The sequence below is a fragment of the Acomys russatus genome, chromosome 1 (assembly GCF_903995435.1).
Source record: "Acomys russatus chromosome 1, mAcoRus1.1, whole genome shotgun sequence".
In the NCBI taxonomy this organism is placed as follows: Eukaryota; Metazoa; Chordata; class Mammalia; order Rodentia; family Muridae; genus Acomys; species Acomys russatus.
In genome coordinates this window covers 108,067,054-108,084,860 of record NC_067137.1, presented here as the reverse complement: position 1 = coordinate 108,084,860, position 17,807 = coordinate 108,067,054, and the positions used below count along the sequence as shown (strand labels likewise).

Below are 17,807 nucleotides of genomic sequence, written 5' to 3'. Positions count from 1 at the left end.
GGATGTCTTTTTTGTTTGTTTGTTTTGTTTTTCGAGACAGAGTTTCTCTGTGTAGCCTTGGCTGTCCTGGACTCGCTGTGTAGATCAGGGTGGCCTCGAACTCACAAGGATCCACCTGCCTCTGCCTCCCCAGTACTGGGATTAAGGCATGCGGCACCACCGCTTGGCTACTGGGAATCTGAAGAGCTATTTTGAAGTAGACTCCTTGGGACTGGAGAGATGCCTCAACGGTTAAGAGCACCGGCTACTCTTCCAGAGAACCCGAATTGAATGTCTAGCACCCACATGGCAGCTCACACTGCCTGGTATTCCAGTTTCAGAAGACTTGATACCCTCACACAGACAGACATGAGGGCAAAACACAGATGCCCAGAAAATAAAAAAATAAAATAAAATAAAAATAGCAGACCCCTGTAGCAAAAGAATGGCCTTCAAACTGGCCTGCTTAATGTGCAAAATAGACCACGAAAGAGGAGGAAGGCTTTTGCCAAGGGCCTGTCTCTGCAGAGCCTAGGTCCAACGGCCTCTGAACAGTTGGACTTTTAACAGTCAGACCCTGGTACAAAAACGTGTTTGCTTGTGAGATCAGCACACTGATAGCAATGAGGGTACACCTGGTCATCAGCTTGGCTCTATTTGTGCTAGAAGCTCAGGGAATTTAACTGCTTTTGACTGTGTACACACACACACACACACACACCCAGCGTCACTATCTCCTGGTGACACGTAATTTTCCAAGTGAACAAAGAGAGGCAGGGAATTGGTCCAAACAGCCACTGGAGGTCTGAATCACTCCCCAGGGATCCGTTGAATCTGATGAAGGGGACAAGCTGTCTCCTAACCAGTCTCTGCTACACTGGGAGTGAACTGGACAGGACTCAGTTCTGCTGGAAGACTAGATGGCTTTTGAGAGTCCCGTCAGAGCCCGTTTCAGGTAAATAAGAACATGACCGGCTGACTCCTCATTTAGAATGGTGAGTGACCATGTCGTGGGTAGCAAGATGCTTAATAATGACATCTAAATCCTAAAGGCTTTTTAAAAAAACTTGCTCTCTTGTAGCCCATCCTGGCTCTGTACTCACTGTGCAGTGAAGTTGACCTTTTGATCCTCCTGCCTCTTCTGCCCAAGTGTCAGGATTCCATGCACCACTCCTCCCTTTTATGAGGTGCTGGGGATTGAATCAGGTCTTCATGTATAATAGGGAAGCATTCTGCTAACTGAGCTGTGTCCCCAGTCACATTATATAACATTATTCCTAATATGAGTGTAATAGAAATATTATTACTATTTATAGTAACTTGCTAATATATGTGAAAACTCACGTAATGTGTAGATATGTGGAGCTGTATGTCTACATGAACATGTACGCATGCATCCATAAACAAATGTTATTTTTCAGTTCTGGGGTACTTTGTGCCATGTCCAGTTTCCTCAGTATTTGGATATAGCTAAACTATCACCATCATAACGATGTTGTCTTCTATATCATCCTATCTCCATGTCTTTCTCAGTTCAACTTGGGACGTAGACTGTGTCCTAAACTGAACAGAAATGCCAACAAACTGCTCTTTATTTTATTAAACAGTTTGAACAGAGATATTTGGTCTGATCGCTGAAAATTGTTAGCTTTATCACTGAGCTGCCCTGGTGGTTCTTATTATTCAATTTGCATTGCTTACAATAATAATTATTACTACATAAAAGAACATGATGCTTTTATTTATACAGTTCTTGCATTAATAATGTAACTGGCTCTTAGGTCCAGTGCAATCTTGACATATGTCAGGACGCGTAGAGGTCAGCCCTGAGCATCTTCAGAAGATGGAGCGCAGGTGTGAATTGTAAGGTTTGGAGTCAGGATGTGGGCAGGAAGGTCACCGGCCTTGGCATCCAGTTGCCTGCACACCCCTCCCTTCTGTGTGTTTGTTTCTGAGCAATGTAGTGGCTCAGCAAACAGTGACACTGACCTAGTCATTTTAACTCCCTGAGAGAACAGATGACAGCATAGATATTTTGCTGACTGAAATAGCTGACTTGTACTGATTTACAAGTGAAAGAAGAAGAAAAGTAATGATGGCTAAAACAGTAAATCTGACCCAGACTGATAGAGCCAGTGAGTTCGTAAACAGGCTGTTTATACACGAGGCTTGTTCTGGAGAAACATTGAAGATTTTATCAGTCACTGCTTAGCTACTCCTCCCAGATGCATCCGAACTGTACAAAGCACAGATATTTTATTATATACCAAGCTGTAGAAACCATAGTTTATGGTCCTTTTTAGTCTAGGCGAGCCCCGCATGCTTTGCCTTAAACTCATGGTTTATATATTAGAGAAATCAGTAGCTTGAAATATGCCTTTTGAAGTACCAGGTCACAGGACACAGGTGGGTGCTGAAACCTGACGCTGGTGGTGTCAGCCCACTGTGAGGGTCAAAAACTGCATTTTCAAACTGTGGGTTGAATCGAGGGAAGGCTCGCAGATGGAAGATTGCCGTTTGGCCAACCCAGGCTGACTTCTGGGAGGGTGGATGCATCTGCTGGTCAAGAGTGTCATGGAGTGTCAGGTGTGAGGGTGTACACCTGTATCCCCTGCACTGGGGAGGCAGAGGCAGGAGGAGCCTGGAATTAAGGCCAGCCTAGGTCACTTAGAAAAGAAAGAGAGAATAGGAAAGGGAGGGAGGGAAGGAAAGGTCCCATGGAGAACACTTTCCCTATCAGAACTGGACTTTGTGAGAGTTATGCTCTTCTTCCCATGAGGGGACCACGTGACCTGAGCAGGTTCTGATGGCCCAGCCTTTCACCCAGCCATGTTCTCACCCAGCTCAGTAGTGGGAGCTTCACGGAGCATGTGTAGGGGTTTTCTAGAGCTTCCTTTCATGATCTATTTTTTGAAAGGAATTTAACTATTCCTAATTAGAACTGTATTCACACCTCTAATGAGTGGCTGAGTTTCTGGCACTGGAACCCTAGGGATCCATAATCTATATCAATGCTGTTGAACACGTAACAGGAAATTGCCCACTTGGAGGAAGGTCCCTTCCTGATGGCCATGCTGTGCATATGTACAGCTCTGGCTTGGCTAGGTCCTGTGGTGAGAGGCAATGCCCCAAACTTGGAGGTATAAAAGAACAAAGTTGTCTTTCTTGCACACTGCACTTGTCTGCTGAGAATGGCCAAGGACCACACTCTGTGTAAGTCTTAGTCTCATTTGTACATCCAGACATCCTGGTTAGTTTTTATTGTCAACTTGACACAACCAAGAGTCTTATAGAAAGAGCTTGACTGTCCTAGACTTGCTTTGTAGATGAGGCTGGCCTCGAAACTCCCAGAGATCCGCCTACCTCTGCTTCCCTGCGTGCTGGGATTACAGGCATGCACCACCATGTGCCACCATGCCTGGCTGTGTGTACTGGTTCTTAAAGTTAGTCATCTAGAAGTGACAAGCAACTTCCACTCACATTTTGTTATCAAAGCCATTCATGTGTGTTGACTTAACTTCAGGGAGGAAGAGAAACGTAAGGCAATGTAACAACTGAATATCTGTAGTAGACTGTCCTGGGCTGTGTGTGTGTGTGTGTGTGTGTGTGTGTGTGTGTGTGTGTGTGTTTTATTTATCTCTACATCTTTTCTACTTTACTTCTGAAGCAGGCTTCTATGTATTTTTTCATATATGAATAAGCCCCAGTTGGCTTGGGCATCAGTCAGTTGAGCTGTGTGGAAGAATCAGGGAAGCATCCATTTCCTTGTCTCAGTTCTCTTCTTTCCTCTATCCCTTGTATTCCATTCCAGAGATTTGAACCTAGGACCTCATTCATACTGGTCCAGCACTGTACCACTGAGGTATATCTCCTAGCAATTCTTACCACCATTTCTTTTTGGAGTGCCAAAGATAGAAACCAGGGCCTTTGTACACTAGACCATACTTTCCCCTTGTGCCACAGCCTTGGCTTTTGTTTATGTTTTTGTTTAGTTTTGTTTTGTGTTTTGTTTGTTTTGTTTTGCCACAGGTCTACGAGTTCACGTCCATCCAGGGCCCTTAGTAAAGTGCTCGGATTAGAACAAGATGACTTCATGATGTTAGCGTAATGAGTTCTATCAGGCCTATAGTTAGAGCCTTCAAGTCCCCAAAGGTATTTTGTCTACATAAAATGGCTTCACGTTGCCAACTGAGTCAGTCATGTAGAAAGAGGCCTGCAGTTAGACTAGAGACAGACAGGGCCAGGAGTGGTGGCACACACCTTCAGCCTCAGACTTGGGAGGCAGAGGCAGGTGGATTTCTGGATTTGAGGCTAGCCTGGTCTACAGAGCAAGTTCCAGGACAGCCAGGGCTACACTCAGGAACCCTGTTTCAACCAAACAACCAAACCAAAACCAAAGCAAACAAAAAAAAAAAAAAAAAAAAAAAAAAGAAAAAAAGAAAAGAAAAGAAAAACAAGAAACATAGAGGACCCCCAGACAACAAGCCGTTCCCTTTGAATTCAGTCAGGCACCAAGCTTCCATACATTCCCTCTGGCTTGGCCACATCCCTCTTTTGTGGTCCTCTTTTGTAGATGAGACCACTAAACCCAAAGAGCTAAAACCATCTGCCTACCATCTCAAAGTACAAGTGGTGGAACAGGGACCTTGCCTAGGGGTTCGGACAATCAGAGCGCAGCAGTTTTCCTGAGAGGGGAAAGCCCTAACAGAGTTTAAGGTGTTCTTTTCCACAACGTGGTAGACAAATGGGTTCTAATTGTAGGATGATGCCATTCTCAAGACCTCAAGGCCTCGCACTTTCTGCTTCTGCCAACTGAATGAGGAGTTGCAGGACACCTGGCTGAGCCGGTGTGTCAATAGATGCTCGTGAAATGCATTTGTACAACTGAGATGAACCTACGACTCGTCTGTGTCATGACGATCAATTTGGTTCTGGTATGCTCCTGTAGGAGGCAGGTGACCTCGGAGGTACCTCAAACCGGGTGGCAGGTCTTGCCTGCATGACTCAAGATGCAGCTACGAGCAGGCTCGGTCCTGCGTGGAAGCCGGTGGCCACTAGCTCGCTGGCATGTACCGTGAGCGCCCATTTGATTTGCACTTCACGGTCTACACAGGGCACCATCATGTGCACACCAGCCTTTCTCAGAACAGTCCTGCAGGTTCAGCAAAGCAGACGCTGCTGCGGTTTGATTGCCGCTTGTGCCCTCCAAAGCCTATGTTGAAATTGAATTGTGGGGCTGGAGAGATGGCTCAGCAGTTAAGAGCACTTGCTGTTCTTCCAGAGGTCCTGAGTTCAATTCCCAACAACCACATGGTGGCTCACAACCATCTGCAATGCAATCCGATGCCCTCTTCTGGTGTGCACGAAGACAGTGTACTCATAAACAAAAAATAAATAAATATTTAAAAATAAACAAGTTTTTTAAAAAAGAAAAGAAATTGAATTGTGCCAATGAAAATGTTGGGCCCACCGGAAACAGTTAGATTAAGATGGATCAATGCCTTTCTCTAAGGAATCTCACACTCAGGAGGCTGGGTTAGAGTGGCAGTGTGTGCATGCGTATGCACCTGTGTGCGTGTGTGCATGGGTGTGTGTGTGTGTGTGTGTGTGTGTGTGTGTGTGTGTGTGTGTGTGTGCCTGAAGCAGACTTTTTTTTTTTTTTTTTTTTTAACTATGAGGAGCCTTCTTTCCCACTTAAAAAGCATCTAGATCTTCTAGTGAGGGCAGAAGAGAAATGGGAGCCATTGCCCTTCCCCTTGCCCTCATTCACATGAGCCACTTGGCTGGGATTCCAGACAGACCAGATAACATAAACCAAAGGAAAATGACCTTGAACCTCAGGCAATTTGGAGGCAAGGCTTTCTTTATCTGCTAACTGCAGGCAGCAACTTTGTGGTCTGGATGACCCACAGCCTGACTGTCTGGGGCAAGGACTTCTTGTTTCTTGGGGACTCTGGTGCCCTGGGAGACAATTGCCTGAACCCAGGCAGAGAAGAGCTCCAGGCTTACCCAGGAGGGATGCATCATGGAGACAGGAAGAAGACAGGCTAGCCCGGTGGTCTTTGCTCCTTCCTGGTGCCTAGAGTCTGAACATCTGAAGGTGGTTCAAGACCAGTGGCCTGACCTTGGCCTTATCTGCACTGTTAATACAGCTTAGTGGATGCCAGACTTCAAATTTTCTTACCTGAAAAAAAAGTATACTTTTTTTACTTGTTTGGTTGGTTTGAAATTTTTGAGACTATCTAATTGTGAGGATTAGCTGTGGAGTGGGCACCCTTGATCATATTTCCCTTGGGGTTGACTAGCAGAGTGGCTTGGGAGTGCACATCTACCAAAATAGGTGTTGCGCAGATCCAGCAAGCTCACTCACCTTTAGGAATATATCCTATGGATTTTTTTTCCCTTGATATTGTTTGTAACAGTGATAGCAAATGAATGCAACTGTCATGATCCCTCCAGTGGTGTCTGTGTGACAAACATTACTACAAAGCCCGAGGCGACAACCCCCAATCAAGGGAGAGCCTCCTGGATTGGGTCTGATGTTCTTGCCAGGAGTAACTAATTGCAGCCCCCCCCTCTCTTATCACTCATTGTTTTGGGAACATTCTGACCGTTTTCTCTTTCCATCTTTGTTTTTACTTTTCTTATCAAAAAACTTTCAGACATAACTGTGTTGCTAGGCCACCCTTGACTTGAAACTGCAGCCAAGGGTCATTCAGTCAAGTTAACCACTAAGTTCCATTCCACTTGTTAATAAAAATATGGCTAAGAATTAGTCACCAGCAAATAGTTCATATTATGACTTGCAAATAAAAGTTTGAGTAAAACTCCAGATAGTGGCAGATGAGCTAAAACAAAAACAAAACAAAACAAAAAAACTGTCTTGACTCACAAATGTCTGACATGAGAGAACATTGACCTTTAATAAAGAGGACATATACACTGATACCAATCTACTGACTTATAAATGATTGTTCAAGATTGATGACAACATAATTACACTACACTCTGTATTTTTTTAATTGTATTAAAAAAAGTATAACCACAAAAAAGAAATCCCCGTTTCAAAATATATAAAACCTGGCTTGTTTGTCTCCAAAATACACTCAGACACAAACTCAATCCTGGGTTTTGTCTCTGTTTGTCACTCACCTAACTTACACCCACCAACACTTCGAGAACTCCTGACCCCAAGGACCTATACCAGACTGAGATGGTCTGAGACATGCAGCCTCAGTCCCCAACTGCAGGAACAGCTCAGAGCACAGGTGCTATGAACTGGTCCATGAGTAGCATTTAATAGGACAAGCAGGAAACTGGTACAAATAAGAAGAATAAATAAGAAGAATACTGATTTTCTGTGTGCCCAAGATCTAAAAATCTTCTATGTTGTGCTAGTCAGTAGTCTGTTACTATAAGAAATATCTAAAAATGGGCTAGGAGTCAACTCCTTAGAGGACCATTTGCCTGGCACGAGGTCTTAGATACAGTAACCCCCCACTGCCTGCCAAAAAGAAAATACATAAACATGTAAACAGATGCGTAAGAGAACCGCTTTAGAAAGAGGAAGGTTTTTGTTTTAGCTCACAGTTTTGGAGGCTTTAAACCGTAGTCAATTTGCCTTGTTGCTTTTGCTCTGGGGCAAGATGGCGTATCACTGTGGGAATGGATGCAGAGGAAATAAAAGACATTGAGAGATGAGCAGGTAGGTGCCCAATAGCCTCCTTCATGGGCACTTCCCCAATGGCTTCCCTTAGTTCTACCCAGTCCAGCTCTCAAAAGTTTTACCAACTAGCAGTGGTACCAAATTAGAACATGGCCTTTGGGGCATTCATTACATACGCCAGCTGTTGCATGTGTCAAGCCCTCTGTCCCTACTTCATAGCAGAAGAGGTTAAAGCCCAGTGAAGTCTTAGCATGGGACAGGGAATTCAAAGCGAGGATCTGCATGCTGGTCCCAGAATATTCTTTAGGAGGTTAAAAAAAAGCTATTTTGCAAAAGAGAGGTGTGCTGCCTCATTGTGACTGACAGAATCTAGAATGACCCGTGCATCCTGGTGGGAGACTGTCCAGAGCACAGTAATGGATCCTTTAAGATTCATCTTAGCATGGTGGTGCACACCTTTAATCCCAGCACTCGGGAGGCAAAGGCAGGCAGACTGTGAGTTTGAGACCAGTCTGGTCTACAAAGTGAGTCCAAGACAGCCAAGGCTACACAGAGAAACCTATCTTGAAAAAACCAAAAAGAAAAAACAGTGATTCATCTTCATTGTGGGCAGATTATTCTGGACTGAATGCAAGGGAGGGAGAGCTGAGCACCAGCACTCACTGCTCTCTGCTTCCTGCCCCTGTCTGTGACCAACCCTTTGAGCTCCTGCCTCTGTGACTACTTGGCAGTGATTAACAGTAATCAGGAACTGTGACCTAAAGTAAACTCTTTCTCCCTTAAGTTGCTTTTGTCAGAGTATGTTATCGTAGCATCTGGAAAAGAAGGTAAAACAGTGACATCATATTTATATTTTTAAAAATACAGATATCCACACATATATATGACATGGATTTAAAGGTTTTTTATTTTGCGTGTGTGTGTATGTGTGTGTCTGTATGTATGTCTGTGTCTATGTGTGTGTCTGTGTGTGTGTCTGTCTGTGTGTGTTTCTGTGTCTATGTATGTGTGTGTGTCTGTCTGTGTGTGTGTCTATGTGTCTGTGTGTGTGTGTGTGTCTATGTGTCTGTGTGTGTGTTTCTGTGTCTGTATGTGTATCAGTGTCTGTGTGTGTCTGTGTCTTTATGTGTGTGTCTGTGTCTGTGTGTGTGTCTGGTGTGTGTCTGTGTCTCTGTGTGTGTGTCTGTGTCTGTGTGTGCCCAAGACCAGAACAAGGCATTCAGTCCCTGGAGATAGAGTACCAAGGGAGTGTGCCATGGCCACAGTGGGAGCTGGATACTGAACTCCAGTTCTCGGAAGAGTAGCAAGTCTTCCTAACTGCTGAGCAATATTTTTAGCCTTCTCCTCATATTTTTAATGGCTATTGTTATTGGCAAGGTCCATGATAGAAAAAGTGGGGCTGAGGAAAGCATAGTATAGTCATCGGAATGCTTGCGTAGTCTACACAATGCCCTGGATTTAATCTCTAGCACCACACAAAGCCAGGTGTGGTAGGGTAACCCTGTAATCTCAGCACTTGAGAGGTGGTGCCAAGAGGATCAGGAGCTCAAGGTCATCTCTGGCTACTGTGGTGCTGTGAATGAGAAATGTGCCCCATAGGCTCAGGCACTTGAACACTTGGTAGCACTCTTGGGGTGTGTTCTGGAGTCATTAGGAAGTGGAACCTTGCTACAGGAAGTATGTCATTGGGAGTGGACTTTGAGCTCTTATACCGCCTGTGACCCCTCCCTCACTCTTGTGTTTGGGGTTGAGGATGGTATCTCTCAGCTTCCTGCCTGTTGTCACGCCCCTCCCATCATTGTGGGGTCTCCTCCTGGAGACTTAAGCCAAAATAAACTGCTTCAGTACATTGCCTTGGTCATGGTGTTTTACGACAGCAACAAAAAGTAACTAATAGAGCTACAGAGAGAGTTCAAGGCCAGTCCCAGTTATAACAGATCCTGTCTTAAAAAAAGAAAGGAAAAAGAAGAGGGGGGAGGCTGAGAAGGTCTAAGGATCAAGGCAGGAGAGAAGGCAATTTTTCTTTTTCATTCCTTCCTGTCTCTGCTCGTTATTCTAAGTGTGTGTGTGTGTGTGTGTATGTGTGTGTGTGTGTGTGTGTGTGTGACTTCTTTTTGTTAGACGGTGACATGAGCCCAGTGTTCTTAGGCAGTGGAATCAAGGCCTATTAAAATTCCTTTTTTTTAACTTAAAAATTATAAGTAGATAATAGTTTTTAAAAGAGAAAACATTGAGCATAACCTTCTAAAAGAATCCTTACATGTTAGGCGCTCCTGGTTGTATTTCTGAAATCCTCTTTCTTAGATCTTGCAGAACAAAAGCCACATTCCCTGGCCAGCTGGCTTGTCTTTAGACTGGGTGCTACGTGCACCTGGCCCAGGCACAGCACAGTGCTCACACCCTCTTATGTTGGATGGTATCTTGTCTCCATGTCCTGTCGTCCCAGCCCATTGCAGTTTCTTTCCTAGTATAGTCCTGTCTATATCAGGAGATGGAGAGCCAGCCAGAGGAAGAGCAAGTGATAGATAGCTGTTTGCGCTTAGAAGTCCAAAGTAGGCTTCAGGGGCCTCTACCCCGGGCTGGGTCTTTCTAAGTTCATGATCATCGCCATCACCGTTGGCAACGGGGTGTACCAAGAATGAAAGTTAGCCAGGTGCACGCCTGTAATCCCAGCACTCAGGAGGCAGAGGCAGGCTAGTCACCGTGAGTTCAGGGCCAGCCTGGTCTACAAAGTGAGTCTAGGATAGCCAAGGCTACACAGAGAAGTCCTGTCTCGAAAAAACAAAACAGACAGACAAAACCCCCACAAAAAGAATGAAAGCTAATATGTGGTTTGTATGACTTCGACAGGTTTGAATGCTGCCCCTGACGCATTCATGGGTAGTCCATTCATGGAAATTTGGTCCTCAATGGATCTTGGTGATACTGAGATGGGAAGAGGCTCATTTTAGAACAGTTGGTCCTTGAGGACACTGCCCTCAGAAGGAACTAGTTCTCTGGAGAATCTTGTTAGTTCTTGCAGGAACTTGTGTAAAAACGCCAAGCCCAGGGCCAATGAAATGGCTAAGTGGATAAAAGTACTTGCCACCAAGCTCGCTGTCCCAAGTTTAATTCATGGTACCCACAAAGCAGAAGGAGAGAACTGATAACACAAGTTATTCCTTGGCCTCCACATGGGCTGTGGCATGCTCGTTCACACGCGGAGTAAATGAGAAGAGGAAAATAAGACAGTAAGCTTGACCTCTTTCCAATCTGTCTCCCTCTGTCTTACTGCGTTCCCTGCTTTGTTTTTTACCACTTTGATAAGACATGGGCCAAAGCCAAATTGGACTTTCTTTCAGCTTACAGGTTAGAGACCTGGGAAGCCTGAAGGTGGGGACTAGAACAGAGACCACAGAGGAACACTGCTTACTGGCTTGCTTCCTCTGACTTGTTCATCCATTTTCCTTATATAGTCCTGGCTCACCTCCCTAGGGATGCTGCTGCCCAGAGTGGGCTAGGCCGTCCCACATCAATCAGCGATGAAGAAAATGCAGATGATGTACCCGAATTCTCCTCCAACCATGTGTAGGAAGGCAAGAGGGCAAACGGAAACGATAAAGGAAGTAGCTGTGCCTCTCATGGGATGGCTTTGGCTGCATCAGCCTAGATGAACTTGACCTTGGATGACCTCTGGCCAACTCTGCTCTGAGGAAGAGGAGAATTTGGCTTCTATCTGCATGATCAGAGAGTTCTTCTAAGTGCCTCTTTCTACCATAAAGGGGCTCCCAGTGCGGCAGACCCCTGCTTTTCCCTTTTTTTTTTTTTTTTATTAATTTATTCTTGTTACATCTCAATGTTTATCCCATCCCTTGTATCCTCCCATTCCTCCCCCCCCTCCCATTTTCCCATTATTCCCTTAAAGTCTACTTTTTGATCTATTTCATTTACGTTTAGTTAGGTAGTTAGAGATAGGATCTTGGCATCTCAGGCTGCCCTCGAACTGGCTATGTAGCTAAGGATAGGCTTGATTTCGTTTGTCTGTTGGAGGTAAGACCTCACTATATAGCCCTAGCTGGCCTGGAACTCACCATGTAGACCACCAAATCACAGAGATCAGCCTGCCTCTGTCTCTCTACTGCTGGGACGAAGGATGTGAGCCCCCATGCCTGCCGCCAAGCCTGGCCAAAGATGGCCTTGGTCCTCCTGCCTCTACCTCCTAGACTTTCCTCCAGTGACCAAGATTTCAGAGCTCTGCACTATATAATCAGGAAGCATTTATGAATCCAAACATGAATGTTTACAAATCTTATTTCACTCACCAGAAGGCTGGTTACCTGGACCAGTATGTGTGGGGCTTCCCTCTGACTCAGTGCTGTGAGCCTAATGTCCTACATCACTCCGGTACAAATTTCCTAGGAGTATAGACACCTTGTGTTAGTTACCCAGGGTTTCCTGAGTGTTGCTAGCCTCTTCCCCTCTGCCTAATTACCTCCTCTGTCTATGCCTGGCTCACCTTTCGGTGAGTCCAGACAGCTGCCTCTGAATGATCCTCTGACCACACTAGTACTAGAGATGTCACCTTCTCTGCCACCTATTCCCGATACTGTTATGTGTTTCGTGTGATTTCCTACAATTCAGAGTTGATGAATTACATCGCTCCCAGCATCAGCGGTCAGCGCCACTTCCTCGTGAAATCATTAACACATTGGTGACTCATTCCAAAACTATCCCTCAAGCACTGTGCACTAAGACATGGTCCCTTGATGTGGACCCTGGTACCACAGATACAATTGGTTAAGGTCAATCTCCTGTGGCGTCTGCATTGTCAAAAGACAGATGGCTGATCTGTGGTTCTCAATGGCAGACTGTAGGAGGCAAGCTGTCAGGGTGGTTCTTGGTCTGGGTGCTGGTGGTCTGAGAAGACATCCCAGGGTCAGGGCAGGCTTCAGCTGAGACCTGAGGAAAGGAGGGATTGGGAAAGAAAGAATGGTAAACACCCCTACCCCACAGTGTGCCAGAGGAACATAAAGATGTGGCTGGAAGCCTCTCACCTCAGCTGTGTGTTTGGTGCTGGGACATGACATTTTGCCTTCTTTTTGTGGGTTTTTTTTGTTTTTGTTTTTGTTTTGTTTTTTATTTTTTGTTTTTGAGACAGGATCTCACTAAGTAGCCTTGTCTGGCCTGGAATTCGCTCTGTAGTCCAGACTTCAAATTTACAGAATCTGCCTTCCTCTGCCTCCTGAATTCTGGGATTAAAGGCATGTGCCACCATAGCCAACTTGCCTTCTTTTTGAGACGGCCTGGAATTTACTATGTAGTCAAGGATGACTTCTGATCCTCTGACCTTCACCTCTCCATGTCTATGGGGAAGATATTGATGTATATATCCATGAATACATGGTTCCTTGTATCATCCACATATTTTTTTCATATGTTGAACTTTGACCCAGAAGCTCCAGAGGCAGCACAGGGGTTCCCAGCTGCCCTTCCCCCAGTTCCCTGCGGTGCTAACATCTTACATGACCATGGTCCATTATCAGCCCCAGAGACTGACCTTGTTATCCTGCTGTGACTAGACCAGAAGTGTAGTCCAAGTTCACCGGTGTTTTTGCATGCCCAGCGGACACTGTGTGTAGAGGTGGCTGGTACACTGCCAATGCATGTATCTCTTCTCTTGTAAATTTCATATGAACATCTGATTTACTCAACAGATTTACCTGGACACCAACAGTTCTGTGTTGTGTACTGGAGTGCAAAGATCAAAGATGAGGGTGTAGGCCAGTGACTCTCAGTTCTCATAATGCTGTGACCCTTTTAATTCAGTCCCTCCTATTGTGGTGACCCCCCCCAACTATAAAATTATTTTCATGGCTACTTCACAACTGTAATTTTACCACTATAATGATTTATAATGTAAATATCTGATATTTGAGATAGCTGATTTGTGACTCCCAAAGGATTGTGACCCACAGGTTGAGAACCGCTGCTCTCAATAGCACCCCACAGCTAGTTTTTTCTTATCTTACAAATGCCAATACCATGCAAGCACAGTACTTTGAAGCCAAGCCATGCTTTGTTGAGGCTTCCTTCTTCTTACTTTTGGACATCCTCCTGTCTGGGAGGAGAGAAGTGGTCTACTTGTCTCTCATAGTCAGTCCCAAAGCAGATCTGCACACAGTAGGCCCTGCCTTTGCTGCTTAGAAGGCTAGGGCATGGATCAAATGAATAGACTATTGGACCAATCATTCTGCAAGCGCCTTCCCTGGTGGACAGTAGGCATCAAGGCATCAAGCTGGAGTGCCCAGCTGGCACCTCTGTAGATCTCCTTTGCCACCTGGATGACTTTATTTCCATTTTGCCTTTGGTGTTTCCAGAATGGGTCACCCTTTCTCACTCTGAAACTTCTCTCTAGGCTGACTCCCACACATCTTTTACAGAAAGTCTCCTGTGCATTGGGGGTCACCACGACATGAGGAACTGTGCTGAAGGGGCGCAGCAGTAGGAAGGTGGAGAGCCACTGATTTAGGTTTTTTTCCCTTCAAGTAACTGAAGGTAGACTGGGATTCCTGTGGGAAACCAGAGCCCAGAAAGTCTTGACCACTCATCCCCCCCAAAAAAGGAATATTCTCTTTTAATCGGAGCCCCTTAGTGTTCTGCACTTTCCAGTCTGCCATTTGGGGGCTACAGACTCTTAGACCTGCCTGTGGGCCTTTACTGAGCACTCAGGGAAAGAGGTGCACTATAGGTGCCCTTGTCTTCTAGAAGAAATACCAGAAAAGGAAGCCTTTACCTCTTTCCCTACAAGGAGGTAGCTTGGTTTTTTTGTTGTTTGTTTGTTTGTTTGTTTTTGTTTTATAGTCAGGGTTTCATTATGTAGCCTTTGCTGGCTTGAGTTCATAGAGACCCATCTTCCTCCCAGATTTAATCCCTGGAATTAAAGTGTGTGCCACCACACCTACCTTATTTTTTGGACCATAAGACTTACCTGACCATAAGACACATCTAGTTTTTAGAGCAGTAAAACAAGAAGAATAGTAAAAACAGCAATCAGACTATAAGGTGCACCCTAATTTCACCCCCCCACACACACACATTTTTGGGTGGGAAATGTATCTTATGGTCCTTCCTTTTTTCTTTCTTTCTTTTCTTTTCTTTTTTCTTTTTTTTTTTTCTTTATATTTTTTGAGACAGGGATTATCTGTGTAGTCCTGGCTATCTTGGACTTGTTTTGTAGACCAGGCTGGCCTCAAACTCACAGAAATCCTCCTGCTTTTCTTGAGACAGATTTTGTCTGGGTAGCTCTGGCTATCCTGGAACTTGCTCTGTAGGCCAAGCTGGCCTAGAACTCAGAGATTTCTCTGCCTCTGCCTCCTCAATGCTGGGATTAAATAGCCTGGCTTAAAAAAAAACAAAACAAAAAACCAGAGGCAGGTGGGTCCCAGTGAATTCCAGGCCAGTCTGATCTATGTAGGTTTCCAGGGCAGATAGAGCTAATAAATAGAGAGACCATGTAAAAAAAAGCGGTAGCCTGCTTTGGTACAGCACACTTACAGTCCCAGCACTTGGGAGATAGAGGCAGGAGGAGCTCCTAGGAGTTCAAGGTTAACCTCAGCTATATAGTGAATTTGGTGGGTTATGTGCGACTCTGTTTAAAACAGAGAGAGAGAGAGAGGGAGAGCAAAGGAATGGGACAAAACAAAAAGCACACACTTGGAGGTTGCCTAGCACCTGCCAGGCACAATGTGTACAGTCTTCTCCTCCTGCTACAGAGCCAGCAGCCATGAGTCACTGTCATCCCATGCAGATGTGTGCCATGCAGCTCCCTTGAGCAGAAAGGGGCTCCGATGAGCTCCATGCTTTCCTGTGTATGCCATGGACCTATCTAGTTTTGAGGTGAGCCAAGGGTCCTTCTAACTCCCATATGCCATTGTAGCACCTGACCTATTACAGCTTGGGTTTCAGACTTATTTCTTTTTGATTTGTAAGAAATATTTATTTTTATTTTCTGTGCATAAGTGTTTTGCCTGCATGCACGTATGTTCACCACATGTGTGTCTGTGGAGGTCAGAAGAGGGCATCAGGTCCTCTGCAACTCGGGTTACAGATGGCTGTGAGCTGCCACGTGGTAGGTGGGAACTCAATCCAGGTCCTCTGCAAGCATAGCAAATGCCCTGTTGAGCCACCGGGCCATCTCTTGGGTTGCAGATTTAAATTCACACTGACTTTAGGGGCTCTTATTATCAATGTGCCTGCCCAGAGGGCTGCCAGATGGGTTGTCTTTACGTTCTGAGGCTCCCCAATCTTCACTACTCTGAAGTAGAAATGATGTCATAATGCTGTCATGTTCATGCATTACCAAGCCTTTCATACCCCATGAGGGAACCCAATGAGCATGTGCTGTTTGGAGACCCGTGTGCTGAGACCGTCTAGCTTTCTCGTCTTCTAGGGCAGCAGGTTATTTTGCTAGGCTCTTTGGAGAGCTAAGGAATGAATTTGTTTCCTTTTGTTCTTTTCCACTCTGCAAAATACCGACTTTGACTTTTGCCTGTGAATGGAGCTGGCTGGAGCGTGGCTAATCTTTACTTAAGGGCTTTATCTTCTCTGGAGCCAGGTCAGCCAAAACTTTTTGCCGTCATCCTTGCTGGAACCTGCTGGAAGTTTTGATTGCTCCATCGGGCTTCCGTGGAATTAGCCAGGCAGGCACCACACCTGGGGCTCAATAGCTGGCAGAGTGTTGACTTGGTGGTCTTGTTGCAACCTGGCTGCCTCAGAAACCTAGAGTTTTTCACAAGCACAACAGCCAAGTCCTGGGTAACTGAGCCTCTCCCTGCACACAGAAGGAAGGGGGCCATTTTCTTGAGACACGCATTGTAAAATTACGTGGTCAACAGAAGGCATTGGGGTGGTAGGAGTCCGTGGCTTACTCCTTTGCCATTTGTGGGTGGGGGAGCAAAATATGTTCATGCCAGAAAGAGGGGGCTGTTCTGTGGCCATCCCCAAAAGCATACCAGTTTTCCTGTTATAAGGATAAGGCAACTGAAGCTGAGCCTACAAGGCCCAGAGAGCCTCAGGTAAGATAGAGAGAAACATTCAGATGACAGCAACATGAATAATGATGGATCTTTCCTGCAGGGAAAAAGCACTGGAGGGCTTGGGCAAGGGAAGTGCAGGAACCACTCTTTGCCCTCTTATCTGACGTCTAAACAGGACAGCTTTCCCTCCTCAAACGTCTTCATCACTCTGACATCAGTAGTGATGTTCAGACAAGACAGGTACCCTGATTGAGCGCTGCGGGCCTCCACAAGGCCACTCGTGTCCACTTGTTACTTCTACATTTCCTCAGTGACGAATACAATGGGAAGATGGTCTCCCTAGGGAGAATTCTTCTTGGTAGGGTTCCTGCATATAAGCCAATCTATTTCCATATCTGTCCACAAGACAAAAGAAATCAATCTCCGGAGGCAGAGGCAGGCGGATATCTGTGAGTTCAAGGCCAGCCTGGTCTACAAAGCAAGTCCAGGATAGCCAGGGCTACATGGAGACACAGAGAAACCCTCTCTCAAAAAAAAAAAAAAAAAAAAAAAAAGCAAGAAAGAGAAAAGAAAGAAATCAGCTGGGTGTGATGGCGCATACCTTTAATCCCAGTACTTGGGAGGCAGAGGCAGGCAGATCTCTCTTTGAGTTCAAGGTCAGTCTGGTCTACAAAGTGAGTCCAGGACAGCCAAGGCTACACAGAGGAACCCTGTCTCTTAAAACAAAACAAAACAACAACAACAACAAAAAACAGAAACAAAACAAAACACACACACACACACAAAAGAGTAGAAGCTGGAGAGATAGCTCAGCTGTTAATAGCACTGGCTGCTTTTCCAGAAGATCTGGGTTCAGCTCCCAGTGCCCATTTGGCAACCCACAACTATTTGTAATTCCAGTTCCAGAGTATCCAATGCCGTCTTCTGGCCTATGGGAGCACTGCATGTGTGTGTGATGCAATAGAGACAAACACTCACATACTGAGCATTGAGCTCCAGGTTCTGTGCTGGATTTACTTGAGTAAACAGGCCCAAGGGTCGAGCAGCTGCACAAACTTCAGTAGTTGGGACCAGGGCTAAACCAGAACCACTTGCAAACCTACTGGTTTGCCTTGGTGCTCTTCTAATCCCATCTGCCACACCCACCT

General features: G+C 45.4%; 1 protein-coding gene across 9 annotated transcripts in view; it reads left to right on the top strand.

Moving 5' to 3' along the window:
• Foxn3 (forkhead box N3) overlaps positions 1 to 17,807 on the top strand; it is a 380,871-nt gene that overhangs the window by 120,457 nt on the left and 242,607 nt on the right. For 3 of the 9 annotated variants that reach the window (XM_051150366.1, XM_051150386.1, XM_051150382.1), the window contains exon 3: positions 15,397 to 15,520. The exons of 5 other annotated variants lie outside the window; for them this stretch is intronic. The gene's annotated coding sequence lies outside the window, so the exon portion shown is untranslated. Of the gene's footprint in view, positions 1 to 734; positions 935 to 15,396; positions 15,521 to 17,807 lie in introns of those variants that run through there. One more of the 9 variants, XM_051150378.1, reaches the window with a different exon arrangement.